This window comes from Hylobates moloch, unplaced genomic scaffold (genome assembly GCF_009828535.3).
Source record: "Hylobates moloch isolate HMO894 unplaced genomic scaffold, HMol_V3 SCAFFOLD_5, whole genome shotgun sequence".
In the NCBI taxonomy this organism is placed as follows: Eukaryota; Metazoa; Chordata; class Mammalia; order Primates; family Hylobatidae; genus Hylobates; species Hylobates moloch.
Genome location: NW_026652280.1, coordinates 116,005,729 through 116,033,524, shown reverse-complemented (window position 1 = coordinate 116,033,524; position 27,796 = coordinate 116,005,729). Strand labels below are relative to the sequence as shown.

The window sequence follows — 27,796 nt, the reverse complement described above, 5'->3', positions numbered from 1 at the left end:
TTTAGTAATACTTTTAAGGTCTGTGTTCAGGTGGTTTTTGGTTTGACTATAAATACCTTTTTCTGTTTAACATTTCTTAGTTCAAATCTAGGTGACAACCTGTCTGTACTCTTGTAGAGAATTTTATTTTTTAAATTTTATTTATTTATTTATTTTTCAGACAGTCTTGCTCTGTCGCCCAGGCTGGAGTGCAGTGGCACAATCTTGGCTCACTGGAGCCTCTGCCTCCCAGGTTCAAACAATGTGTGTGTGTGTGTGTGTGTGTGTGTGTGTGTGTTTTGACATCCAGTGACCTTTGAACTTTTTATTGGCTTCCTGCTCCCCAAAGGGTACCCTGCTTCTGCTGGCTTAATGTCTCAGAACTTTGGTGTCATTGGTCTCAGATACCACTTTGCCATCCACTATCTGGTGGGTGGTGGTCTTTTGGATGGTTTGCATGGAGTTGCTGCTCTCCAGGGCATCACCAAGATTGAAGTCCTTGTCATCTTCCAGCAGGTGGCGGTAGGTGACGATCTCAGCCTCTAGTTTGACCTTGACATTCAGCATGGCCTCGTACTCCTGGGCCTGGCATTGCCCCTCTGCTCGGGTCTGTGCCAGCTCTGACTCCAGTTGCAGCAGGATCCTGTTAAGCTGCTCCATCTGCAGGAAGTAGAGGGCCTCCACCTCCCTCAGTCTGTTCTACAAACTGGCCTTCACATTTCTCATTGAGTTCAGGTCAATCTTTAAGGACTGGACTGTATGTCTCAGCCCTGTGAGTGTCATCTTAGCCGCTCCAGCCTCAGCAGACTGCTTGGTGACCACTGTGGTGCCCTCCTCAATCTGCTGAGACCCGTACTTGTCTAGCTCCTGTCGATTCTTTCAAGCCAGCTCATCGTATTGGGCCCAGATGTCTGCCATGATCTTGATGTCCTGAGATTTGGGGGCGTCTGCCTCCATGGTCAACCCAGAGCTGGCAGTCTGGGCTTGTAGGCCTTTTACTTCCCCTTTGTGGTTCTTCTTCATGAAGAACAGCTCCTTGTTGAGAGCCTCGATCTCTGGCCCCAGCTGCAGCCAGGTGACAGTGGTGTCATCAGTGACCTTGTGGAGTCCATGGATGTCACTCTCACAGACTGGCACATGGCCAGCTCTGTCTCATACTCGACTCTAAAGTCATCAGTATCAAGATGGGCATTGTCAGTCTGCAGAACGATGCAGGCATTGTCCACAGTATTTAAGAAGATCTGAGCTCTCAGGTCCTCGGTGGTCTTGAAGTAATGGCCCCAGTCCCTGAGCTGGGGTCCCTTCTTCTCCAGGGGCTCCTGGATTTTGCTCACCAGCTTCCGGTTCTCAGTTTCCAGGCTCTCACTCTGTCCAGGTAGGAGGCCAGGTGGTCATTCAGGCGTTGCATGATCTCCTCGTTCTGGATGCCTCCCATTCCTGCCAGCCCCCCGGCCATCCCTGCAGCCAGACCCCAAGCTGTCCCAGAAGCTGGTGGAGCAGGACACGGAGATCTGGGAACCAGAGCCCCCAGCGCCTGGATAGATGCTGGCCAGGCGCCATAGCTGGGTGCCTTGAAAGAGCTCAGGGACCGGTAGTTGGTGGATAAGGTTAAGCGAGTGGTGAAGCTCATGCTGTCTGGGGAGGAGAGTGAGAGGATAGGACTCAGGCTTTGCCGATGACCAGAATATTACATATTATCATTGCTTAATATCCCTTTCTTCTTTTGCTGTTGATAATCAAAACTTTATTACTAATTCTGACTTGATTTTTGAGGTTTGGTTCCCATAGAATTTTTAGCAGAGAGGTTAGTATTTAAAGGAATATTTAATACATTATTTCTTTTAGCTAGAATAAGCTAAAGGTGCAAAAGAATGAATGTTGTCTTAGGTTCCTAAGACCTGGAAAACCGGTCTGAATGCTTTTATGCACTGGGTTAACCTTTATGCCATTCAGAATGTGAGACCAGTTTGGTCTGATTTTCATTCCTCTGTTAGGCTTAAAAAAGAATCACCACACTATTCATTGATGTCATTAGGACTATTAGGAAAAATGTTTGTTATAACTATGAAGACCCAGAGAACTCCTGTTTACACTTATTTTAATAGCGAAAACTTGGTTTTGGTTTAGAATTCTTCTAACAATATATATAAGTAATATTTGTGGAGTGGTAGAGTGCTTTTTTTTTTTTTTTTTTTTTTCACATTTACCAAGTTTGTCTCATTTGATCTTCACAATTCTGTGAAAAAGGTAGGACAGATAGTGTCACTCCTACTTTTAAAGATAAGAAATTTGGGCTTCAAAGAAATTCAGTGACTTGCCCTGAGATAAATAGCTAGTTATGTCTGCTATCTTTTGCATTAGTTTTCATTCTCCTATATCAAAGAGTTTCTATGCAGAAAGACTTCTATATGATTTACTTATAATTTCTAAAATGTAAAATTCAAATTGTTGAAATTTCTGGCTTTTCTGCATTTACCAGAAAAGTATGCCATTTAAAAAAATAGACAATTAAAAAAACATGGAATGCTTCATGAATTTGTGTGTCATTCTTATGCAGGGGCCATGTTAATCTTCCCTATATCATTCCAACTTCAGTGTATGTGCTGCCGAAGCAAACACAACTTAATTTTTTTTAGAGCAGTTTTAGGTTTACGATAAAACTGAGCAGATTTCTCGTATATCTTCTGCCCCCACACACTACGTTACTACATAACGTAGTCTCCTTCATTATCAACAAATCCCCTACCAAATTGGTACATATGTTACAGCTGATGAATGTACATTGACACATACTTATTATGCAGAGTCCATAGTTTACCTTAGAGTTCACTTTTGGTTTTATATATTCTATGGGTTTGGACAAATGTAAAATGATGTGTGTCCACCTTATAGTTTTTTTTTTTTTGAGACGGAGTCTTGCTCTGTTGCCCAGGCTGGAGTGCAGTGATGCGATCACTGCAACTGCTCACTGCAACCTCCGTCTCCCGGGTTCACACCATTCTCCTGCCTCAGCCTCCCAAGTAGCTGGGACTACAAGCACCCGCCACCACACCTGGCTAATTTTTTTGTATTTTTAGTAGAGACGGGGTTTCACCATGTTAGCCAGGATGGTCTCAATCTCCTGACCTCGTGATCCGCCCGCCTTGGCCTCTCAAAGTGCTGGGATTACAGGCGTGAGCCACCGCGCCTGGCTTCACCTTATAGTTTCATACAGATAGTTTTGCTGCCCTAAAAGTCTTCTTTGTTCCTGTCTTGTTTGTTTGCTTGTTTTGGCTATATATAAAGAGGAACAGATGGCAAGTTCTTCCACATTGTATTACTGTAATTTTAATCTTATTTGTAGTTGTGGGATTTAGAAATACTTGATTCAGAAGTATGTCTTTAAGTTAATTGATTATAATTTTGACTCTTAAGGGCATTATGAAAAAATCTTTTTCTCTGGTTCTTAACAAAATTCTTTCAAGTTAGCTAGTTTCAAAAAAGAAAAATGACTGTACTTTTAATAATCACTTTAAAAACTAGTACCCTTTATATTGCGTAATGCCTGTGGGAGATATATATATATATTTTATATATATATATAATATATATATTTTATATATATAACATATATATAAATATATGTTATATATATTATATATATAATATATATATTTTATATAAAACATATATAATATATATATGTTATATATATAATATATATGTTTTATATAAAATATATATATATTTTTTAGATAGAGTCTCGCTCTGTTGCCCAGGCTATAGTGCAGTGGCACAATCTTGGCTCACTGCCACCTCCGCCTCCCAGGTTCAAGCAATTCTTGTGCCTTAGCCTCCTGAGTAGCTGGGATTACAGGCATGTGCCACAATGCCCAGCTGATTTTTTTATTTTTAGTAGAGATAGGGTTTCGCCACGTTGGCCAGGCTGGTCTTGAACTCCTGACCTCAAGCGATCTGCCTGCCTCGGCTTCCCAAAGTGCTGGGATTACCAGCATGTGCCACCACGCCCAGCTAATGTTTTTGTATTTTTAGTTGAGACAGCGTTTCACCATGTTGACGGCCGGGATGGTCTCGATCTCTTGACCTCGTGATCCACCTACCTCGACCTCCCAAAGTGCTGGGATTACAGGCGTGAGAGACCGTGCCCGGCCCCAAATATATATATTTTTTAATTGACATTTTTTTGTGTGTGCAAAAAGTTCAGTTCAAGTATTTTTATTTTTATTTTTTTGAGACGGAGTCTGGCTCTGTCACCCAGGCTGAAGTGTAGTGGTGCTATCTTGGCTCACTGCAACCTCTGCCTCCCAGGTTCAAACGATTCTCCTCCTCAGCCTCCTGAGTAGCTGGAACTACAGGCTTGTGCCACCATGCCCGGCTAATGTTTGTATTTTTAGTAGAGACCAGATTTCGCCATATTGGCCACTCTGGTCTCGAACTCCTGATCTCAGGTGCTCCACCCGCCTCAGCCTCCCAAAGTGCTGGGATTATAGGCCTGACCCAGTTCAAGTATTTTTAGAACCTCTATTCTTACATTCATAGACCCTGTGCAAATCTCTATGTGGAAATACAAAATAATCCTTACCTTGCATTCAACAAAGTTGACGTTGATAGCAAAGGCAAGGCTAATTATGAAACAGTTAGAGGAGAGGTCACCAAACTTTGGTCCAAGACCTGTTTTGTATGGCCCTCAAGCTAAGAATGGTTTTTACTTTTTAAAGAGCTTTTTAAAAAAGAAAAAGAAAAAGAAATAAAGAATAATATGTGACATTGGCCATATGTGGCTCACAAAGCATAAAACATCTACCGTCTAGCTCTTCATAGATAAAGTTTGCTGACTATGAATTAGAAGAATATATATCACATAAAATGTAAACAGAGACCTTAGGGAAACGCAAATCAAAATCATAATGAGATATTATTTCATACACACTAGGATGGCTGTAATTTAGGGGAAAAAAGGACAATAACAAGTGTTGGTCAGGATGTAGAGAGATTGGAACTCTCATACATTGCTGATGAGAATGTGAAATGATACAGCCACTGTGGAAAACCGTTTGGCAGTTGCTGAGAAAGTTAAACATATGCTAAAGAGATGCAATGAAAAATAAATAAATAAATAAAAATAAAAAAATATATAGAGTTATCTTATGACCCAGCAGTTTTGCTGCTAGGTATATATACCCAAGAGATTGGAAACGTATGTGTACACTAAAACTTGTACAAGACTGTTCATTGCAATAAACAAAAAGTGGAAAGAACCCAAATGTCCATCAACTGATAAACAAAATGTGATATAGCCATACAATGGAATATGATTCAGCCATAAAAAGGAACGAAATACTGACACACACTTCAACATCGATGAACCTTGGAAACATGCTAAGCACAAAAGCCAGACACAAAAGGCCACATGTTGTATAATTCCATTTATGTGAAATGTATAGAAAAAGCAAATCTTCAGAGACAGTAGGTAGATTAGTGGTTGCCAGAGACTGTAGGGAGGGCAAATGGGGAGTAACTGTTCATGGATATGGTTTTTTTTTGGGAGGGGGTGATGAAAATATTCAGGAATTAGATAGTGATGGTGGTTGTAACAGCCTTGTGAATATAATTTTTAAATCCACTGAATTGTGTACCTGAAAATGGTGGGCCAGACGCGGTGGCTCACGCCTGTAATCCCAGCACTTTGGGAGGCTGAGGCGGGCGGATCACCTAGGTTGGGAGTTCGAGACCAGCCTGACCAACATGGAGAAACCCCTGTCTCTACTAAAAATACAAAAAATTAGCTGGGGGTGGTGGCGCATGCCTGTAATCCCAGCTACTTGGGAGGCTGAGGCAGGAGAATCACTTGAACCCGGAAGGCGGAGGTTGTGGTGAGCCAAGATCACGCCATTGCACTCCAGCCTGGGCTACAAGAGCGAAACTCCGTATCAAAAAAAAAAAAAAAAAAAAAAAAAGTGGATTTTACAGTATATGAATTATATCTCAACAAAAGAAAATGTAACCAGAGATTAAGTAGTATAAAAGAGGTAATGAGAGGTCAGGGAGAGAAAAGAAGACTGTGGGCATGAATTAATGGATACAACTCTGAGGTTGGGGTTTGAAATGCACCTCAAAAGGCATAGAGGTTTTGGATAGATAGAGGAAGTGGTTAAGGCATTACCTAGGAAGGGGGATAAACCAAGATGTTATTTTGACGTAAGAGAAGTGGCAAGATGTAAGTGGAAGAAAAGACAAGGCGAGTCTCTTGTTTTCATGGGGCTTCTAAACTGGCATATTAACTGATCTGGCCTGCTAGGGATAATGCTTTGCACAATTATTTTCATGGAATAAATTGCATATCCTTCTAGTCTCAGGCAAGAAGTTTTTATTCCAGCCAGAGAGCAAGAGCCTAAGGACTCTCCACCATGGTATTCTTAACAGGTTACTGTAAGGATTTTAGTTGATTGCATATGCTTTGTGGAATTTGCTGCCATCTTTTTTTTTTTTAACCTATTTTAAATCATAAAAAGTGTCTATCAGGTTTTGTTGTTACTTCAAACAAACCCCCCTCTTAATACTATTTCTTATTCTTGCCACTTCACACTTTCATATATACTGTTTTATTTAATCCTTCCATCACACCTGCATTAGGTGGTATCATTCCCATTTTAAAGATGAAAGAGGCCATATAATAGAGTGCTTAGGAGCCGGGATGGGCGCACTGGAGGCAGAATGCCATTTACTAATCGTTTTGTGAGTTTTGTTGAGTTATTGAACTTCTGTAGGTTGTATGTTTTCTCTTGTCCAAAGTGGTGATTATAATAATATTATAGAATTGTTTTAAATAAATTGACTAAAAGTAAAATTCTTAGAAACATGCTTGCACATAATAAGTCCTCAGTAAGTGTTAAACTGCTACTGTTTGTTATAGATCATGAGAATTGAGTAAGTTTAAGAAGTCCAGAGCCTTCCACCTGATAAGTGGTAGAGCCAGTGATTAAATATAGGTGATCTGAATCTAAGTCCTACTTGCTTTTTTTTTTTTTTTTTTTTTTTTTTTTTTTTTTGAGACGGAGTCTTGCTCTGTGCCCCAGGCTGGAGTGCAGTGGCGCGATCTCGGCTCACTGCAAGTTCCGCCTCCCAGGTTCACGCCATTCTCCTGCCTCAGCCTCCCGAGTAGCTGGGACTACAGGCGCCCGCCAACACACCCGGCTAATTTTTTGTATTTTTAGTAGAGACGGGGTTTCACCGTGTTAGCCAGGATGGTCTCGATCTCCTGACCTCGTGATCCGCCCGCCTCGGCCTCCCAAAGTGCTGGGATTACAGGCTTGAGCCACCGCGCCCGGCCTATTAAGTCCTACTTGCTAATTTATCTAGTTGCCTTTGCCATATTTTATTATATGTTTATTTACTTATTGGACATAAAATTATTAGCCTTCTAAACTTTGATTTAAATGTGGACTGGCTGAATGCGGTGGCTCACACCTATAATCCCAGGACTTTAGAGGTTGAGGTGGGAGGGAATTGCTTGAGGCCAGGAGTTGGAGGCTGCACTAAGCTGTGATCGTGCCACTGCACTCCAGCGGTGACAGAGTGAGACCCTGTCGGGAAAAATAAATGTGGGCCAGACCATAGACCAAGTAGTTACAGCAAAAGAGGGTTTCTAAATTCCTCACAACAGAACTTCCATACTTAAACCCAGTCTTTTGCTTTAATTCACTGGTGCCCAGTCCTTAGCAGTTATAAACCAAACTCATGAGCTATGAGGGGAAAATGACAATGGGAAACATAGATTTAATGCAAAATAACTGAAAAAAAGAAAAAAAATGCAAAAAAACAAACAAAAAAAAAACAGAAATTAACTTGAGTGTGATAAAATAAACAGCTAAAAGCAAACAACATCTGAGGGAAAATGGGATAATCAATCAAAAGAAGTGGCTATTAATAAATAGAACAGACTGCTTGATAGGAACAAATTTTTTTTAAAGATAAATGAAAAAGAATAGGCATTCACAAAAGAAAAAAGCACATGACTGATAAATATTTGAAAACTTTAACCTCACTATCAGAGAAACTTAGAGTAATAAAATTTTGATAATACAGTTAACTAAATAGGAACATTTTATGTTGAAACTGTGCTATTAGGGATATGGTGAAATGGGACCCACACATTCCTGATTGGAATGCCAGTTGATAAAACTAATCTCCATGAAGAACCTTAAAAATGTTCCTACTCTTTGATTAATTAATGTTCCGTGTGAGAATATAAGCCAAAGAAAAAAATGACAACTGGATAAAAGTGTATTATATAAATAAAGATTCATTGCAGCATTATCTGTAATAGTAGAAAACACTTGGACATGCCCAGCAAGAAGGATAGTTAAATTACTGTACATTTATTGCAATATCTGTTAAAATAGTTATGAAAAACTTAAGTGACCTCGGAGAGAGATGAAGTAATATCGGCGGGGGTGGGGGTGGTGGTAATAAAAAACAAGATTCAGAATTCCAACACTTTAACCTCTAATGTCAAGCAGTAAACCTAGTCTTGAGAACAGTTCATTCTGGACAAATACTTACTGAGTTGCTCTTAAATGTTTGATTAATAAGTACCTATTATAAAAATAAATAAGGCAAAACCCCTTTTGAAACCACATTCCCCTTTCCCTTGTAGTAGTGACCACCTGATTTTTCTATTCCTCCTTAAAGCAGACTCCTCAAAAAAATTGTCCATAATGCCATCTCCCAATTTCTTACCTCCCAATCTTTCCTGAACCCAATTGTGCTTTTGTCCTGGGTTATTACACTGAAATTAGTTTATCAAGTCTCCGGTGACCTCCAGTGGTCAAGTTCTCAGTCTCATCTTAATTTACATGTCAGCATTTGACAATTGATCACTCCCTCCTCTTTGAAATATTTTCTTCTCTTTATCCCAAGAAACTATATACATGGTTCCCCCCGCCACTGCCTCACTAGTTGCTCTTTCTTGACCTGCTTTGATGGCTCTTCTGCTCTGATTTTTTCTTTTTGTTTTAGTTAATATGGAGAATTGTGTTGTATTTTTTTATATTGTGGTAAAATACACATAACATACCATTGTAATTATTTTTAAGTATACAATTCAGTAAAATTAAGTACATTCACATTGTTGTGCAGACTTCACCACCATCTGTTTCCAGAACTCTTTTCATTTTGTGTAACTGAAACTTGATTCCATTAAACAGTAATTCCCCATCCCCCTTCTCAGCCCCCAACAACCACCATTCTACTTTCTGTCTCTGAATTTTTTACTACAATGGGTACTTTATATAAGTGGATTAGGGATACCTGTATGTCAAAATTGCAAACTTCTGTGCATCAAAGAACACATCAAGATTGAGCGTCACTAATCCCAAAATCCGAAATCCATAAGTTTTGAGTGCTGACATGACACCAGAAGTGGAACATTTTATATCTTTCCCCATGTGGGTTGCAGTCAAAATAGTAGTCAAAACTTTGTTTCATGCACAAAATTGTTAAACATATTGTATAAAATTACTTTCAGGCTATGTGTATGAAGTGTTTATGAAACATAAAAGAATTTTGTGTTTAGACTTGAGTCCCATTACCAATAGATCTCATTATGTATATACAGATATTCCAAAATCTGAAAATATTTGAAATCTGGAGCACTTCTGTTCCCAAAGGGATACTCAACCTTTAGTCCAATTTATCTATTTTTTTCTTTTGTTGCCCGTGCTTTTGGTGTTTATCCAAGCAATCATTGCCAAAGCCATTGTCATGTATCTTTCCTCCTATGTTTTCTTCCAAGAATTTTGCGGTTTTCCTCTCTCACATTTAGTCTTTGATCCATTTTGAGTTAATTTTTGTATATGGTGGGCCCAATGAAGAGGGCCCAACTCTTCATTCTTTTACGTGTGAATATCCAGTTTTTCTAGCACCATTTATTGAAAAAACCATCCTTTCCCAATTGAATGGTCTTGGCCTCATTTTCAAAAATCATTTGACCATATATGTGAGGGATTTATTTCTGGACTGTCTATAAATTTTAATATGTTGTGTTTTCATTTTCATCCTGTTCAAAATACCAGTTTATCCCTTTTGATTTCTTCTTTGAACCATGGATTATTTAGAAATATGTTGTTTAGTTTCTAAATATTTGGGGATTTTCTTGATCTTTCTGTTACTGGTTTCTAATTTAATTCTGTAGTAGTCAGAAAACATACCTTGTATGATTTAAATTTATTCAAATTTATTGAGACTTACTTTATAATTTAGAATATGGTCTATCTTGGTAAATGTTTCGTGTGCACTTGAAAATAATGTATATTCTTTCATTGTTGGATAAAGTACCATCATACATCACTTAACAGGGATACGTTCGGAGAAATATATCATTAGGCAATTTGTTAAATTAATCTCTAAATAGTTTCTTTTTAGATACTTTCATAAGTGATTTTTTAAATTTTATTTTTCACTTCTTTGCCAATATATAGAAATACAGTCACACATCACTTAACAACATATCTTCTAGCTGTGATCACACCACTGCAGTCCAGCCTGGACAACAGAGTGAGACCCTGTCTCTAAAATAAGTAAGTAAATAAATAAAGTAAATCATTCAATTCAACCTTAGCTTATTATAACTTTTTTACTTTATAAACTTTTCGACTCCTGTAATAACACTTAGCTTAAAACACAAACACATTGTCCATCTGTTAAAAAAATATTTCCTTTCTTTATATCCTTATTCTATAAAGCTTTTTTCTATTTTTAAAATTTTTAACTTTTTTAAAACTTTTTAAACATTTTTGTTAAAAACTAAGACACAAACACACATATTCACCTACGCCTACGCTGGTTCAGGATCATTAAGATGTCACTAGGCAATAGGAATTTTTCAGCTCCATTGTAATCCTACGGGACCACCATCATATATGCGGTCTAAACAATTCGGACTAAAACAATGTCATGCAGTACCTGGCTGTATTCTGTAAATGTCGATTAGATCCAATTGATTGATGGTGTTGTTTAGTTCAACTACGACCTTACTGATTTTCTGCCTGCCGGATCTGTCAGTTACTGACAAGGGTGTTGAGGGCTCCAGCTATAATAATGGATTCATCTGTTTCTCTTTGCAGTATCCATTTTTGCCTCATGTATTTTGACACTGTTGTCAGATGCATGCACATTAAGAATTGTTACGTCTTCTTGGAGAATTGATGCCTTTATCGTTATGTGATACTCTTCTTCATACCTGATAACTTCTGTTACTCTGAAGCCTGCTTTGTCTCAGAATAATATAGCTACTGTTAACTTTCTTTTTATTAGTGTTAGCATGATATATTTTTGTTCATCTCTTTACTTTTAATCTGTGTACAGTAGTCCCCACTTACCCATGGAGGATACATTTCACTATCCTCTGTGGATGCCTGAAACTGCAGATATAGTACCGAACCTTATATGTACTATGTTTTTTCCTGTACATACCTATAATAAAGTTTAATTTATAAATTAGTCACAGTAAGAGACTGACAGCAATACCTAATAATAGAACAATTCTAACAATATACTTTATTAAAAGTTATGTGAATGTAGTCTGTCTCTCTCAATATTGTAATATTTTTCAGATACCTGTAGATTGGGCCACTGAAATTGCAAAAAGCAAAACCATGGATGCGGGGAGGGTCTACTGTATTTATATTTAAAGTGGGTTTCTTATAGACAACATATAGTTTGGTCTTGTTTTTTTAGTCCATTGTGACAGTCTCTTTTAATTGGTGTTGGATTAATATATATCTACCATATTTGTTACTGTTTTCTATTCATTGCCCTCCCTTGTTCTTTGTTTCTTCTTTTGCCTTCTGATTTCAATTGAACATTTTATGTTACTTCATTTTTTCCCCTCGCTTACTGTATTATACTTGTTTTTACTTTTTTTTTACTAGTTGCCCTTGAATTTGCAGTATACATTTACAACTAATCCAAGCCCACTTTCATATAACATAGCACTTCATGGGTATTGCAAGTACCTTGGAACAGAATATTCTTAATTACTTACACCAGTCCCTTATAACATTGCTGTCATTCATTTTACTTATCTGTAAGCTATAGTCACCTAATACCTTGTTGCTGTTATTTTGAACAAACTGTATATGTTTCGATCGATAAAGGATAAGAAAAGTAAAAGTAAAGTTTCTGATCTAAGTAGTTTTCCTTCTTTTTGAAGAAATTTTCACATTTCTTGCAAGGCATGTCTGCTGGTGACAAATTCTCTCAATTTTTGTTTGAAAATGCATTTCTCCTTCATTTGGAGGATAGTGTCACTTGATACAGAGTTGTAACTTGGTGGTTTTTTCTGGGAACACTTTAAATATTTTACTTCACTCTCTTCTTGCTTTCCTGGTTTCTGAAGAGAAGTCTGATGCAATTCTTATCTCTGTTCTGCTATAGGTAAGATGTTTTTCCCCCCTCTGGCTTCTTTCAGCATTTTCTCTTTGCCTTGATTTTATGCAGTCTGAAATATACCTAAGTGTAGATGTTTTGGCATTTATCTTGGTTAGTGTTCTCTGAACTTCCTGGGTCTGTGGTTTGGTGTCTATCCTCTGTTTATTTTTTAGCAGTCTTTTTTTTCTCCCAACTTGTCCCTTCATTTGGCCCTGTCTTCAAAATGTATGTGGAAGTTAAGCAATTCTTACTACCTGCACTGCTACTCCTTTGGTCAACATTCCTATCTCTTGCGTTATTTCAGTTGCCTTCCAGTTCTTCCTGATTCTGCCCTTGACCTTCTCTTTTACAACCAGAGAGACCTTTTAAAAATTTCAGTGGAAACTTGACATCCTCTGCTCAAAGCTGTCCAGTGGCTTCCCATGCATACCAAGTAAAAGCTGAAGTCCTTACCATGGCCTAAAAGCCTGTATTTAGCTCTGTATTTAATCTCTTACCTTCTCTTCTCCTAATGACTTCCTCATTGTCCTCCAATTATAGTGCCCTACTTGTTACTTATCGAAGTCACCAGGCATCTCAAGGCTTTTCTGCTTCCCTCAGATGTCTGCCCAACTCTGTTCTCTTAACTGCCCATCATCTTTAGTTGTTTGCTCAAACATCACTCTTCTAGATTATAAACCTACATGCCATATGGACTATGATCTCCCCATTGCTTTTTGTTTTCTGGAACACTTTACCAGCTGACTTGTTTCTGGCAGGAGAGTGCATGATACATTGGAGAAGATGTAAGAAAGCCAGTTGGCTGGAGTGTTGAGAATGAGAGGGAGCACTGTTGTGGAATAAAGCCAGAATGGGAGTTAGGGACCCAACTCTGCAGACCCTTGTAAGCCATGTTAACATCTTTGGTCTTTATCTTTAAGGGAAATGGGAAATCACTGAAGTATCTGAACTGGAGGGATTTGGAGGAGGTCACTAAGTGATTAAATTTGTTGTTTTACAAAGTTCATTTTAGCTTCATTTTGAATATATTGGAGGGGGAAAAGATTGGATGTAGGGAGATCAGATGAGAGGCTATTAAAGTGATCCAGGTGTAAGCTGATGGTAGCTTATTTAGTCTGTTATGGTTGATGGCCATACAAAAAGAATGATTCTCTGAAGAAATGTATTTATATACATCTGTGGTCAGCAACTCATAACTCCTGATTGCCAGGTTAAGATTTCCAATTTAGGGGCCGGGCACAGTGGCTCATGCCTGTAATCCCAGCACTTTGGGAGGCTGAGGCGGGGGGATCATGAGGTCAGGAGTTCGAGACCATCCTGACCAACATGGTGAAACCCTGTCACTACTAAAAATACAAAAACTAGCCGGGCATGGTGGTGCATGCCTGTAATCCCAGATACTCAGGAGGCTGAGGCAGGAGAATCACTTGAACCCTGGAGGCAGAGCTTGCAGTGAGCTGAAATTGTGCCACTGCACTCCAGCCTGGGCGACAGAACGAGACTCCATCTCAGAAAAAAAAAAAACAATTTCCAATTTAGAGGATCTCTTTTTGGTCCCATGGTAAGAAAGTAGAACGGCTTTCCCAACGTAATTCTTCAGAATAAACCCTAGAAATTCTGTTAGTCAAATAGTTATGTATCTTTTTTTGTGTATTTCTTAGCATTTGGCACAAAATCAAAGGTTCCTAATTAAGCCAATTATTATTTAATGGTCACTTCTAGATCCTGTTGAAATTGATTCATCTCTCATGAAGGCAAGGCTTTAACTAATTTCCTTGTTTTTCCCAACCTTCTCTCATATGAAAAAATTAACTTGATTGGCTGGGCGCGGTGGCTCACGCCTGTAATCCCAGCACTTTGGGAGGCCGAGGTGGGCAGATCACGAGGTCAGGAGATCGAGACCATCCTGGCTTACACGGTGAAACCCTGTCTCTACTAAAAATACAAAAAATTAGCCGGGTGTGGTGGTGGGTGCCTGTAGTCCCAGCTACTTGGGAGGCTGAGGCAGGAGAATGGCGTGAACCCGGGAGGCAGAGCTTGCAGTGAGCAGAGATAGCGCCACTGCACTCAGGCTTGGGTGAAAGAGCGAGACTGTCTCAAAAAAAAAAAAGTTAACTTGATCAGGGCTAAGATTGTTCCTCAGTCGGATGTTTTCAAAACAAAGGTGTCTACATATCAGGTGTTACTTCTCTTCACAAAATTAATAGCTTTGGGAACAAAAATTTGTGTAGAACTGTAGCACTTACGAGGATAGGAAACTCATAACACTCTGGCCATGCTAAGAGAGATTTGACGCTCTTATATGAGCAAACAGATTTAATAAACAGGGATTCTAATAGTTTTCTAATGTGGCAGTGTTTTTATCAACTAAAACATTGATTCTCTTCGCTTTAGTTTGGGAAGGAGAAAAGCATTAAGCTTCTGTACCTAAAATATGTTATTAAATATATTGTTTACTTACCAGAAACCAGTGAGGTATCTTAGTCCAGCTTTGTTGTGTAAATAAAGAAGTTGAATATTAATGAGGATAAACGACTTGTCTAGGCTCACACAACTTATAGATCCTGATTTTGGACCCAGATATTCCTGCAAAAGTCTCTTTGGTTTTTTTTGTTGTTGTTGTTGTTTTGAGACAGTCTCGCTCTGTCGCCAGGCTGGAGCCAGTGGCATGATCTTGGCTCACTGCAACCTCCGACTCCCTGATTCTAGCGATTCTCCTGCCTCAGCCACCTGGGTAGTTGGGATTACAGGCACGAGCCACCACACCCAGTTAATTTTTGTATTTTTAGTAGAGACAGGGTTTCACCATGTTGGCCAGGATGGTCTTGATCTCCTGACCTCGTGATCCACCTGCCTTGGCCTCCCAAAGTGCTGGGATTACAGGCATGAGCCACCATGCCTGGCCAAGGCTCTTTGTTTTTGATCAGAGGTTGTTAATTTGGGTTCCCTGGTCTCCAACATTTCCGTCACTTCCCCCAGTGTATATGTTCTTTTCAAATAACTGGATTTACTGGATTAAGGAATACAATAAAGTTAAGAATCAATAAATTTGATTATACTGCCTCCTGATTTGGGGTTCCTAATCTGACAGTGCTTTCCATTCTTGTCTTGAATTACCTTTCCAAAATTCTTCTCAGAATATCAGTAACACTCGTTACATTAATAAAGTAGTGATAGTATTTTTTTTAAGTGGATAATTGCCAGGCACTCTCCTAAGTGCTACATATGCATTATCTAATTTGGTGTTCACAGCAACATTGCTGAACTATGTCCCTTACTTTAAGATTAGCCCTCTATCTAAATGGCCTCACCAGATTTTAAAGATTCCTTGGATTAATTGAATTACCGAATATAGTGGAAGAGGTCTTAGGCATTAGTGTTAGACAAAACCTAGCTTTGAATCCAAGCTTAGCCCTTTTTTTATTCAATAAATTTTTATTGAACATGTACTGTTTGCCAACTATTGTTCTGGGCACTAGGAATGGCATCTTTTATCTGCATTTTGAAGGGAAGATAATGTCTGCGTTGAAGGTTGCTAAAGGCTAAGAAAAAGGCACTTAAAAAAAAAAGGTTTGCTTCCTTGCCTTCCTAACTGATCTTCCTCCTCTAGTTTTTCATTCCTCTGTTGCAATCTACAGAGTACTCATAGAGCTTTCTTTTTTGTCTTCAAACTCTTGCTCAAAAGCTTTAGATGGCTTTTCTCATCTGATAGGAAAGCTTCAAGTTCATAGGATATCATAGAGGAATTTTATAGCCTGCTGTTTAGAACCATATATGGGCCAGGCACGGTGGCTCATGCCTGTAATCCCAGCACTTTGGGAGGCCAGGGAGGGCAGATCACCTGAGGTCAGGAGTTCAAGATAAGCCTGGCCAGCACGGTAAAACCCTGCCTACTACAAATACAAAAAGATTATCCGGGCATGGTGGCACATGCCTGTAGTCCCAGCTACTTGGGAGGCTAAGGCAGAAGAATCGCTTGAACCAAGGAGGCAGAGGTTGCAGTAAGCTGAGATTGCGCAACTGCAGTACAGCCTGGGCAACAAAGTGAGACTCCATCTCAAAAAAAAACAAACAAAAAAAAACGAAAAACAAAACCACATATGTACTAAGTCCTTTCCTCTCTCACCCTTTCACAGTAAATGCTCAGGCCACCTAGATTTTTTTTTAAATATAGTGTTTCTATTAGATCATCACAGAGTCTCTTGAGTCTCTGCCTTTTTTCTGGAATTCCATGTCTATAACATTCTGTCTACCTACACCCCCTTCCTCTCCCTGGGCTTCAAGAAATACATGCAAAGTACACAGTGAAAAATCTCTTTTCTTTCTATGTCTCGTCATTCCTCAGCTTCCTTCCCAAAGATATTCTATGCATATACAAGTTTATGTACATGAATGAATACAGGCAAATTAGCATGTTAGATTGTGAACCGTGAAACTAGGTTGCCTGAGTTCAAATCGTGGCTTTTCTTCCTAGATAAGTGACTTTGGGGATATTACTAGTATCTGCCTTGAAAGCTTATTGTGAGGATTTCTTACAGCACTTCCTGGCACATGGTAAGCACTCAGTAAATGTTTGCCATTATTATTGTTGTGTTGTTGTTATATAACCGCATAATATATTCAAAAGAGAGCAACATTTAAAATCTAGAGACATAGGTTTGAATACAGCTTCCTAATTACTTTATGCTTAAGTCATTTAATCCAAGTTAAGCCTTGTATGTTTCTTTATAGTGGGAGTAATGACATATAGTTTTGGTTTTGATTACCTAAAAAATAAAAAGGAAAGAGCATTGTAAGTGACAGTATGCTATATAAAATTTAGTTGCTGTTGGTTACATGGTTTTACTTTCCCTTCAAGGAAAGGTTATAACATTTTAGCTGGATAATAGTCTAAAAAACAAAGATATCAGAAACTTAGTATAATTATGCGTTTTTACTTATAATTATTCCAAATTCATACTTCTTCATTAGCTTTGTCATGCTTTAGTTTTGGTCATATATAGTTTATGTGGCAGTGCTGTTAAGGGAATAAAGTTAAGAGTGAATACCTCTATTTATGGAAATGTATCTATCAAGATTCCAGAATTGATAAACTTAGCTATACTTGGCATAATTTAGTACACCTGGCCAAATGTATCTTTTAAAGAAAATAATGTATTTTGGTCAACCAAGAAAGTATTAGTCATGGCCTTAAATTTTTTCCGCATGGTTTACAAATGTTTTGTTTGTCTGCAATGATAATAGTTATACGGAAGAATGTTCACTTTACTTAAGTAGATGGTAATACATGTAAAAAGCAGTCTTTCATTTCCATTTCCCTTAGTCAAACATTTACTGGTGATGTGCTTTTGATGATTTGCTATGTTGCTAAAACAGGATATGCATTCACTGTTTTTTGACAGCTCGTGGATCCAAGAGCACATGTAGTTCCTAAAGGCACAGAGTATAGGATATTTTTGGATACTGTGATATTCCCCCACCCCTTCTTCTGGCAATTAGAAGCATTCCCAGTATTAAACATTTAGGAGGAAAAGTTATAGTCAAAGGAGACCATCTCTTTCTTTTAAATCATTTTAATATGAAGAATATATTTTACTTTAGAGATTTAAAATGATTTAAAGTAACAATTTTAGTAAACTTTGGGTTTGTCTTGAAAGTATTTTCATTTCATTTGTTTCTAAAATACTTGTTTCTCTGAAGAGAGAAGATGGCTCAATCTGATGACATACGTAACCTTGATGACTGACAGTTTAAACTGAAGTCAATAAAGGGAGAATATTTTTTAAATGCATTGAGACAAAGCATACAGGAAAGATAATTTTGTATAATCTTTTGTTGAAGTCTTCAAAACAGTACAAGTGTTATTTGCCTCATGACATGAAAATTCACAGTAAACAAAGCTATTATATTTGAATTTCACAAAAATGTTTACTTTCTTAGTTATCTTTCAGAAAAAAATTCAGAATGATGACTCTTCTCAAATTAAGTATTTATACTAATACCTGCAAAAACTGTCATTTAGGGATTATTTGTACAGTTCTGTGTGGCAACACTCAGCCATGCAACATGTGCATATATTAGTTTCCATATGTAAAATCTGGAATTACTGAAACAATCTGTCTTAGGCTTTTTTTAAATAAAGAATTAGATTTAAAAACTCCTTATTTATAGCAACATGGTAGTTATTGAATGTAAGAACTCAGATCACATTGCAGATATTCTAAAAATAGAATGTAAATTAGGTTTTAACACTAATTCTGAGATTATTATATGTGGCAAATAATTTGAATGATATTCAACAGTCTAATTTAGGTAATCAAATCACAGAGATTTAAAAAACATTGATTTGCATTTGTGATCAGTATTGCTTAGGAAAAATGCCCGATACTATCAGAGTGTGTAAAGTTTTGACTCAAAGGGGTCAGCGAAGGATATCTTATGGAATTAATGCTTGTGCTCAGATCCAAGGAAAAGAGCAGGCATTATTAACTAATTGGAGAAGGAAGAAGTCATTGCAAGCAAAGGGAATAGCTTCTGCAAAAGCCCTGTAGCAGAAGGGAGCATATCAGGTTTAAGAAACTGAAAGATGGCCAGTGTGGCTGTCATAGGGAGTAAACAGGGATGTGGAGCAAGATGGGGATGTGGAGCAAGATGAAGTGGATACAGGCCAAATCATTAGGAGCTTTGAGAACTTGGAGTTTAATCTTTACCCTATGAGCAAAAGGAAATAATTTAATTTTCTGTTTTGAAAAGATCATTCTGGCTGCAATGTAGAGGAACCCAAGTGAGCAACAGTGGACTAGTTAAGAGGCTATTTCAGTAGTCCCAGGAGGTTGCTTAGACTAGAGTCATGTAGTGGAAAAGGAACTGACAGATTCTTTGCCTGGAGGGTAATCGTTCTCTGCCCAGGTGATTCTGACACTCCTACCCTCCTCTCCTGTTTCTCCACTCTTTAAAAAAATAGTGATAGAAAATACAAAGTAGTATTCTGTGATTAAATTATCACACTTTTATTATAGATTATATTCTTAATAACAAACTAATAATTTTATGTTGAGAATATTATAAAGAAATGTTTTCATCAAATGTAGGTTCATGGCTGGGCACAGTGGCTCACTCCTGTAATCCCAGCACTTTGGGAGGCCAAGGCGGCTGGATCACTTGACGTCAGGAGTTCGAGACCAGCCTGTCTAACATGGTGAAACTCTGTCTCTACTAAAAATACAAATTAGCTGGGCGTGGTAGCCCGCACCTGTAATCCCAGCTACTCGGGAGGCTGAGGCAGGAGAATTGCTTGAACCTGGGAGACGGAGGTTGCAGTGAGCCAAGATCGCGCCATCACACTCCAGCCTGGGCGACAAGAGTAAGACTCCGTCTCAAAAAAAGAAAAAAAATGTAGGTTCATGACTTCTCACTGTGAAGATGTGTATATTGGCCATTTAAGATTTTTTAAATGAATGTCCCTTTTACAACTGGAAACCTAAAGAAACAGTATAAGGAACTGACGTAAGACATGCTCAAAGGCTAAAAAGTAAGTGAAAGCTAGAATCAGCACTCAGAGCCTATTTTTGTCTTGATGGCACCTACTGAACTAGCTAAACCTGGGCTTATGGTTTCATTGCCTTCTCAGACATAGAGGATAGGAGACTAAGCTCAGTCTATGAGGAGACATCCCACCGAGTGTCTGTGCACCCCTCCCCACCCCTACTCCTGCCAACTCCAAGGAAACTGGACTGTTGCAAATGTTGGCACTAAGTTGAAGTGGTGGTGCAGGTTTGGGGGTTGTTATTCTTTGACATTGTATAGTTGCAACCTAGTCTTTATGTTTCCATATCTAAATCACACTTTTTGGGTTAGTCCAAAAATATCTTAAAATTTGACTATGGTTCAAAGTAATTCTGGCCACTAGTAACCCCAGGCACTTGGCAGAAGCAAATGCACATCACAGTAAAAGATCACACAACTCAAAAAGAAAAAGAGACTGAAAATACAGATTATCCAAGATAACAGACAACTGAATTGGACCCCCATTGACTTCATATTTTGGAATTATTAGACAGGAATTTAAAATCAGTGTGTTTAGCAAGGTAAAGATTAAATAGAATGATGGGATTATGATAGCTAACATTTTGTAGTGCTTCCTATGAACCTTGAACCGTTCCAGTACTTTACATATTAATTAATCCTCACAAAAACTCTAAAGTAGGGATTATTATTACCCCATTTTACAGGTGAAGGAATGAAACACAGAATGGGGTTGTAACTTGACCAAGGTTAGTGAAGTGGTAGAAACAGGATTCTAGCCAGGCAGTATGGGTCCTAAAGTCAGGTTTTAACCATTTTACTATACTGCTTATGAGAAAGATAGTGAGGTTATGAGAAGTTACAAATAGCTTTTTTGTGTTTGGGGGGAGAACTTTTAGAAATGTAATATATAGGCTGGACACGGTGTTGCACGTCTGTAATCCCAGCACTTTGGGAGGCCAAGGCAGGTGGATCACTTAAGCCCAAGGAGTTCGAGACCAGCGTGGGCAACATGGTGAAATCCCATCTCTATAAAAAAAAATACAAAAATTAGCTGGGCATGGTAGTGCGTGCCTGTAGTCCCAGCTACTTGGGAGGTTGAGGTATGAGGATCCCTTGAGTCTAGGAGGTCAAGGCTGCAGTGAGCTGTGCCACTGCACTCCAGCCTGGGCAACAGAATGAGACCCTACCTCAAGAAAAAAAAAAGAAATGTATAAATAAAAATCTTAAAAGTCAATGGACAGGCTTAACAATATATTATAATTAGTGACCTGGAAGATAATCTGAAAAATAAGTTAACCAAAATAAAGAGACAGAAATGGAAAATATGTAAAAAGGAAAAAAGAAAATTGGACAACCATAGCCTAAATTGCTAGTTTTCCCTGATACCATCTGTGTCTAATAAGTAGTGGATATATTAGTTGGATGCTCTGTTGCCTAGCTAAAACTTCCATTTCATTGCCTTCCTGATAGTAAGATTTGACTAGCTTTGGTAATTTGGGGTGCAAATTGAAATGTGTGTAACTTCTAGATCATGCCTGTAAGAGGAAAGGGGATATGCCGTTTTCTTTCTCTTTCTTCTTGCCTGTGAACTGGAATGTAAACATGGCGATGAGATATTTTTGCCTGTGTAGAAGGGGGCAATACTCTAAGGATGATAGAGCAATAAGACATAAGAGCTTGGCTCTCTCAGACTACCTAGCTGCCAAACAAGAGTGTCATGTGAGAGGAAAATAACCCTGAATTTTGGTTAAGCCACTTTTGAGTCTCTTATTAACAGCAGCCGGTGTCTACATCTTAACTAATCAAGAAGAGCATGAAAAGGTCTAATAGTTGTCTAACCAGAATTTCAGATGTGAAGAAAAGTCAAGTAGATACAGTATTTAAGGAGATTAGGATTAGAATTTCCAAAACTGGAAAAAGATACAAATTCAAGAAGTCAAATAAATCCTAAGCAGAGTAAATAGAAATCTAAACCTTAAGTCTTCATAGTTAAATTTGCAGATGATCAGAGATTTCAAAAATAACCAGAAGGACAGGACAGATCACTTTCAAAAGCTCTGCAATTAGGCTAGCAGCTGACTTACTGAAAGGAAAGTAGAAATCAAAAGACAGTAGAATAGTAACTACAGTGTACTCGGAGTAAATAACTATTAAAGCTAAAATATCCTTGAAGAGTGAAGCAAAGTTTTCAGATAAATAAAACTGGGAGTTTTTTTTGTTCTCACCACTTGCACAGCACTAAGAAAAATTACAAAAGATATACTTTAGGTAGAAGGAAAGTGACCCCTAATGGAGGATCTGAAATGTTAATTAGGAAAGAAAAATGGTCCCAGGCGCATTGGCGCATTCCCTTAATCCCAGCACCTTGGGAGGCCGAGGTGGGCGGATAGCTTGAGCCTAAGAGTTCAAGACCAGCCTGGGCAAGATGGCGAAACCCTGTCTCTACCAAAAATACAAAAAATTTAGCCGGACATTGTGGCGTGCACCTGTAGTCCCAGCTACTCTGGAGGCTGAAGTGGGAGGATTGCTTGAGCTCAGGAGGCGGAGGTTACAGTGAGCCAAGATCATGCCACTGCACTCCAGCCTGGGTGACAGAGTTGAGACTCTGTCTCAAAAAAACAAACAAAAAAAACAAAAATGACTGAAATTCTTGAGGTAGGTATCCAACTTAGGTTAGAAAAACATTAGAATAAACTAAAGAAAGGAAATAAATAATAAACATAAAAGCAGAAATTAAAGAAATAGCAAAGAGGTCTACAGTGAAACATCAACAAAGCCAAAGTTGGTTGTTTGAAAAAGACTAATAAAAGTAACAAACCTGGTAAAATGACCAAAAGTAAAAGAGGAAGGGCACAGATAAACAATACGAATGAAAAAGGAGATATAACTAAAGATGTGGCAGATTTTTATAAAAGAAAAGGGCACACACTAACACATTTTTGTGCAGGGAATAATTTCAAATGGTAGATTACTGTATCTGTTGTCATAACAGTATATCAAGCCTATCAAGACCACTTGTCAAACTTGCCAAAAATTTTACTCTTGAAAATGTAAGATGGTTGGATTAAATATTTTAATCCTTTACTTGAATATTTGGAGAATTACAAAGGTGCAATGAATCACATAACTCTGCTTCAGTTATATTTTACTAAAGATTGTGGTAAAGATTTATTTGGGGATATAGATATGGATAAATTCCTTTAAAACTAGAATATGCGTTCCCTTTTAATACATAAGGAAGATGGGAGATGCGTAAACCTGAGAAATTGTGGAAACCTTGTATTTTTAAAAGGCTGGCTGGAATACAGTGGTACAGTCACAGCTCCCTGTGCCCATAGAACTCCTGAGCTCAAGCGACCCTCCAGCCTCAAAGGTGAGGGCCACCACGCCCATCTAAAACATACTGTTGTGTGAGGATAGAATTCAAAGGGCTAGATGACCATATCTTGATACGTTTTTAGAGTGGATTGCCACAAATGAAAGTTGCTGTATTTCAGGAATTCTATTGTTTTTAAATACTGACTTCAGCATTTAAAACAAGAAAGCACAAAATCAGCTATTCATAAAAAATTTGCCTCATGTAAGTCAAGTATACTATTTTCTTTTCTTTCTTTCTTTTTTTTTTTTTTTGAGACGCTCTCGCTTTGTTACCCAGGTTGTAGTGCAGTGGCGTCATCTTGGCTCACTGCAACCTCCGCCTCCCTGGTTCAAGCGATTCTTGTGCCTCAGCCTCGCAGATAGCTGGGATTACAGGCACATGCCACCACACCTGGCTAATTTCTGTATTTTCAGTAGAGACAGGGTTCACCATGTTGGCCAGGCTAGTCTTGAATTCCTGACCTGAAGTGATCCACCCGCCTTGGCCTCCCAAAGTGCTGGGATTACAGGCGTGAGCCACTACGCCTTTCTAGCTCCAGTAATTTTTGTTATGTTACATTTTAATTATTATTTAGTTCAAATTGTTTAATTTCCATCTTGATTTCTTTCTTCACCTATGGATTATTTAGAATTGTTTCATTTACAAACATTTGGGAATAATGTGGTTATATTTTTATGCTGATTTCTAGTTTAATTTCATTTTGGTCAGAAATTACACTCTATGATTTCAGTCCATTGAAATTTCTTGAGACTTGATTTATGGCTCAGCATGGTCTGTTCTAGTAAATTATCCCTGTACACTGGAAAAGGATGTATAGTTTTCAGTTGTTGGGTGTGGTGTTCTATATGTCTGTTAGGTTAAGTTGATTCATTATCTGCTCAAATCTTCTATATATCCTTCCTGGTTTTGTCTTCCCTTTCTATCATTTACTGAGTAAGTTCTGTTAAATTCTATTCATGATTCCCGTTCTGTCTAGTTTTGCTTTGTATGCTTTGATTTATATTTACATTTTATTTTTCTATTGAATGCTATTAATGTAAATTAATATTAACGTATTTATATACATGGATTATCTGACAACTTTCCATTTATTTTCAGTTTGTTGATCTTTGTTTCTTTGAGATTGCTTTTTAGGATACTGCAAGAAATTCAAAATGTCTTGGGTATGAAATTAGGGAGTAGCTCAGCTGGGTGAATCTAGTCTAAGTCTCTCATGATGTTGCAGTAAGATGGTTGCTGTCTGGGATCATCTTGAAGCCTTTATTATTCACAGATGTGGGAAGACAGAAACGGGTGGGACTCCGGTAACCATGTCTTTCTCTGTGGTCTCTCCAAAGCAGTGGCTGCACGGCAGCCGAACACTTAGGACTCCATAGATATGTATCCCCAAAGAGAAAAAATTCAGAAAGAAGCTCTGATGCCTTTTCTAACCTAGCTTAAGAATTCAGACAGCAGCACCATGTTGGCTGGATTTTGTTCGTTGCTAACCCTGCCTGTATTCAAGGGGAGGGGAATATGTTTTTTCTTTCTACAAGTTTTTTAGGATTTTGTCTTTGTTTTTAGGGTTTGGAATTTTAACTACAATATGTTCAGGTGCAAGAATCTTTTTTCTTTCCTCTTCCCACTGTGTTTAGCATTCATTGGGTGTGATGTTTGAATCTGATGATTCCTAACTTTTCTTAGTTTACCTCTGGAAATGTTATTCTACTGTTACTTTGGGTCTGGTGTTCTTTCTACACTCCCATCAGATAGCTGGTGAAACCTTTGGGTGTATCCTCCTTACCTCTTTCTTTCATACATTCCATCTCTCGGCTCTTTTGTTCGGCACTCTCTGGTTTGTGTATTGTTATATTTATGTGATTTCATATTACCAAAAAGTTCAGTTTTTCTTATGGTGTACTCTAAAGAGCACTGTCCTTTTTTTTGGAAAGTTAAATCTTACCATGATTTCCATATTCACTCCCCTCCCCACCAGCATGTTGTGGTGAGTTGTCAGTTTTAAATATTTATGATCCCTGTAAATATTTAAAGATAACCAACAATATACTGCTTAAGAAACTACCTGCACTGTTCCTTAATGTAAAAAATTTTTCTCCAAAATTTCTAATCACTAAATTTCCTTTAATGAATTTTATTTTATAAGTTCAGTTCTACAGGAGAAACTTTTGTCTGTAATACATTCATTTGTGTTAAAAATTGCAGAAACAACAAAGTTGGGATCAATTTGCTTCACAAAGACAATAAAGTCATATTATTTTTATAAATGTTAGAAGTAGGCTTCCTGAAGGAAGAATGAAGAGTTAGGTTATAACTTGGACCATAATGTTAGGGACTCAGAATTGACTTAAAATTTAAACATAGTGTAATGTTTATTCCTGTCTTCCATATTTGTCAGGGAATCTTAACCAGAGTAAGAAATTTTCTGGTGCTATGTCGGGAGTGCAGGGCAGAAGAGATTTCCATAAAAAGGCATGGGATTTGCTTGGAAGAACATAGAGGTTTTCTAACTTGGCAGTAATGAGTTAGAACTAATTCCCCTTAGAAAGAAAAATTCACTTACGTTCTTATGGGGAATTCATTTGTGTGTATGCTTTCTTGTGTGACCTATTTATTATATTTGTGAATGTGCCTATGTGTATACATTCGTGACCCATGGTATTTGTTAGGTTTAAATAAAATTTTCTATACGTACTCTGTGAAAAATGGCTTTGGAACTTGAATGTCTTGCCATTTTAGTTGAGGAACAGGGGCCAAATATTTTGTTGTTGCAGAATACCCAAAATAATTTGACCATCTCTGAGTTCTTTCCCCAGTTTCTGTTGCCCTAGAAAAGCTGGAGGCATTTGGGGAATATAAATGATCCTTGCTATATTAGGATTCTGTCTTGAAAGATACGCATTTTTGGATTAGAGAGTTGTTGAATTCACATCTTGTTAAAATGTCAGCGATCCCCAGACTGGAAAGAGGGTAGGGATGTGGGCATCCTTTTACATGAAATATGTGCTCTTGTGTTTAGCTGTCAGTATTTTTCTTTTCATGGAAATCACTTTTTTTTTTCATGGAATCACCTAATACAGATAGAGGTATAAGATGCCTAGTGTCCCACACAAACCTCTCCCACCTCACTCTACCTTTTCAAAAATGTGGTGGTTATTTTTAAAGGCTCACCCAGTTCTTACCTTGCTTCTCTTTCTCATTGGTTGACCTCATCCACTGCTATGGTTTCAATGCTACCATCTTGACCACCATTGAATCCGGAGTCTGTACCTCTAGTCCATTGGTTTCTACGGAACCTCCAGACTTGGCTTTTAAAATATCTATCAGGTACCCTTACTTGTTCTTCCCATAGGAATCTCATAGTTAATTTTTGGAAGAAAGTATTGTCTTTCTTTTTAAACCTCCTTTTGTATTTCCTGTCTTAATTGGAGGTAGGCTATCAACCACTTACTTGCTCAAGTTAGATACCTAGGAGTTATCACTGACTCTTCTTCATTCCTTTTAGTAGCTTATCAGTTATGGAGTCCTGTCAGTTTTATCCTCAGAAAAGCATTGCCCCTCTTCAGCCCTAGTGCTCCTGTACAGGCCCGTGTCATCTCTCACTCGAGTTATTGCAGTAGCTTCCTAGCTATTCTCCCTGCCTCTAGTCTCTTCTTTCTTCAGTCCATCTTGCATACTGTCAGTTGTTTTTCCAGAATACAAATCTAATCATATTAATTGTTTTTAAATCACTTTGTCTTTTCCCCGTTACTTACTAGATAAAATATGCGCTCTTTAACATGACAAATGCTGAGCTATGTAGTATCCCTGGATCTTTTGTGTTTAATTCTTTAGTGTGTTTGCTTAAGCTGTTTCCTTTGCTTGGAATGTCCTTCTAAGCATTATAGCTAAAATATTCCTATTCAGTTTTTTACTTAGCTCTTCATATGAGCTAGTCAAAATTAAAAAAACTGTCGTGGGCCGGGCGTGGTGGCTCATACCTGTAATCCCAGCACTTTGAGAGGCCGAGGCAGGCGGATCACGAGGTCAGGAGATTGAGACCATCCTGGCTAACATGGTGAAACCCCGTCTCTACAAAAAATTAGCTAGGTGTGGTGGTGGGCACCTGTAGTCTCAGCTACTTGGGAGGCTAAGGCAGGAAAATGGCGTGAACCCAGGAGGCGGAGTTTGCAGTGAGCCGAGGTCGCGCCACTGCACTCCAGCCTGGGCAACAGAGTGAGACTCTGTCTCAAAAAAAAAAAAAAAAAAAAAAAACCGGCCTGGAGTCTCCTCTGTTCGTCCATCCTTCCCTAGCCCATTAATTTTGCCTTGTACCAGCTTTATTCCCATTGTTTTGTAGTTACTTGTTTCTTTCTCCTTTATAAGCTCCTTGAGGATGGAAAACACTTTTCATTTTTGTTTCCTTGACACCTAGTACAGAACTGGTACCTAGAAAATACTTTGCAAATGCTTGATTCAGAATAACGATATTTGCCATTATGTCTG

At 38.2% G+C, this 27,796-nt stretch overlaps 1 protein-coding gene, 1 non-coding gene and 1 pseudogene across 7 annotated transcripts in view; 1 reads left to right on the top strand and 2 right to left on the bottom strand.

Annotated features, from left to right (window-relative positions):
- The window catches only part of RAP1A (RAP1A, member of RAS oncogene family), a 95,234-nt gene that overhangs the window by 29,282 nt on the left and 38,156 nt on the right, over positions 1 to 27,796 (top strand). Inside the window, exon 3 of one of the 6 annotated variants that reach the window (XM_058439468.1) lies at positions 10,458 to 10,556. The exons of 3 other annotated variants lie outside the window; for them this stretch is intronic. The gene's annotated coding sequence lies outside the window, so the exon portion shown is untranslated. Of the gene's footprint in view, positions 1 to 10,306; positions 10,557 to 16,943; positions 16,963 to 27,796 lie in introns of those variants that run through there. 2 more of the 6 variants (XM_058439470.1, XM_032155018.2) reach the window with 2 other exon arrangements.
- LOC116469610 (keratin, type I cytoskeletal 18-like) lies at positions 349 to 1,609 on the bottom strand (annotated as a pseudogene).
- Positions 2,492 to 2,598, bottom strand: LOC116469966 (U6 spliceosomal RNA). Its single transcript, XR_004248415.1, has one exon. It is a non-coding gene; the product is annotated as a U6 spliceosomal RNA (small nuclear RNA).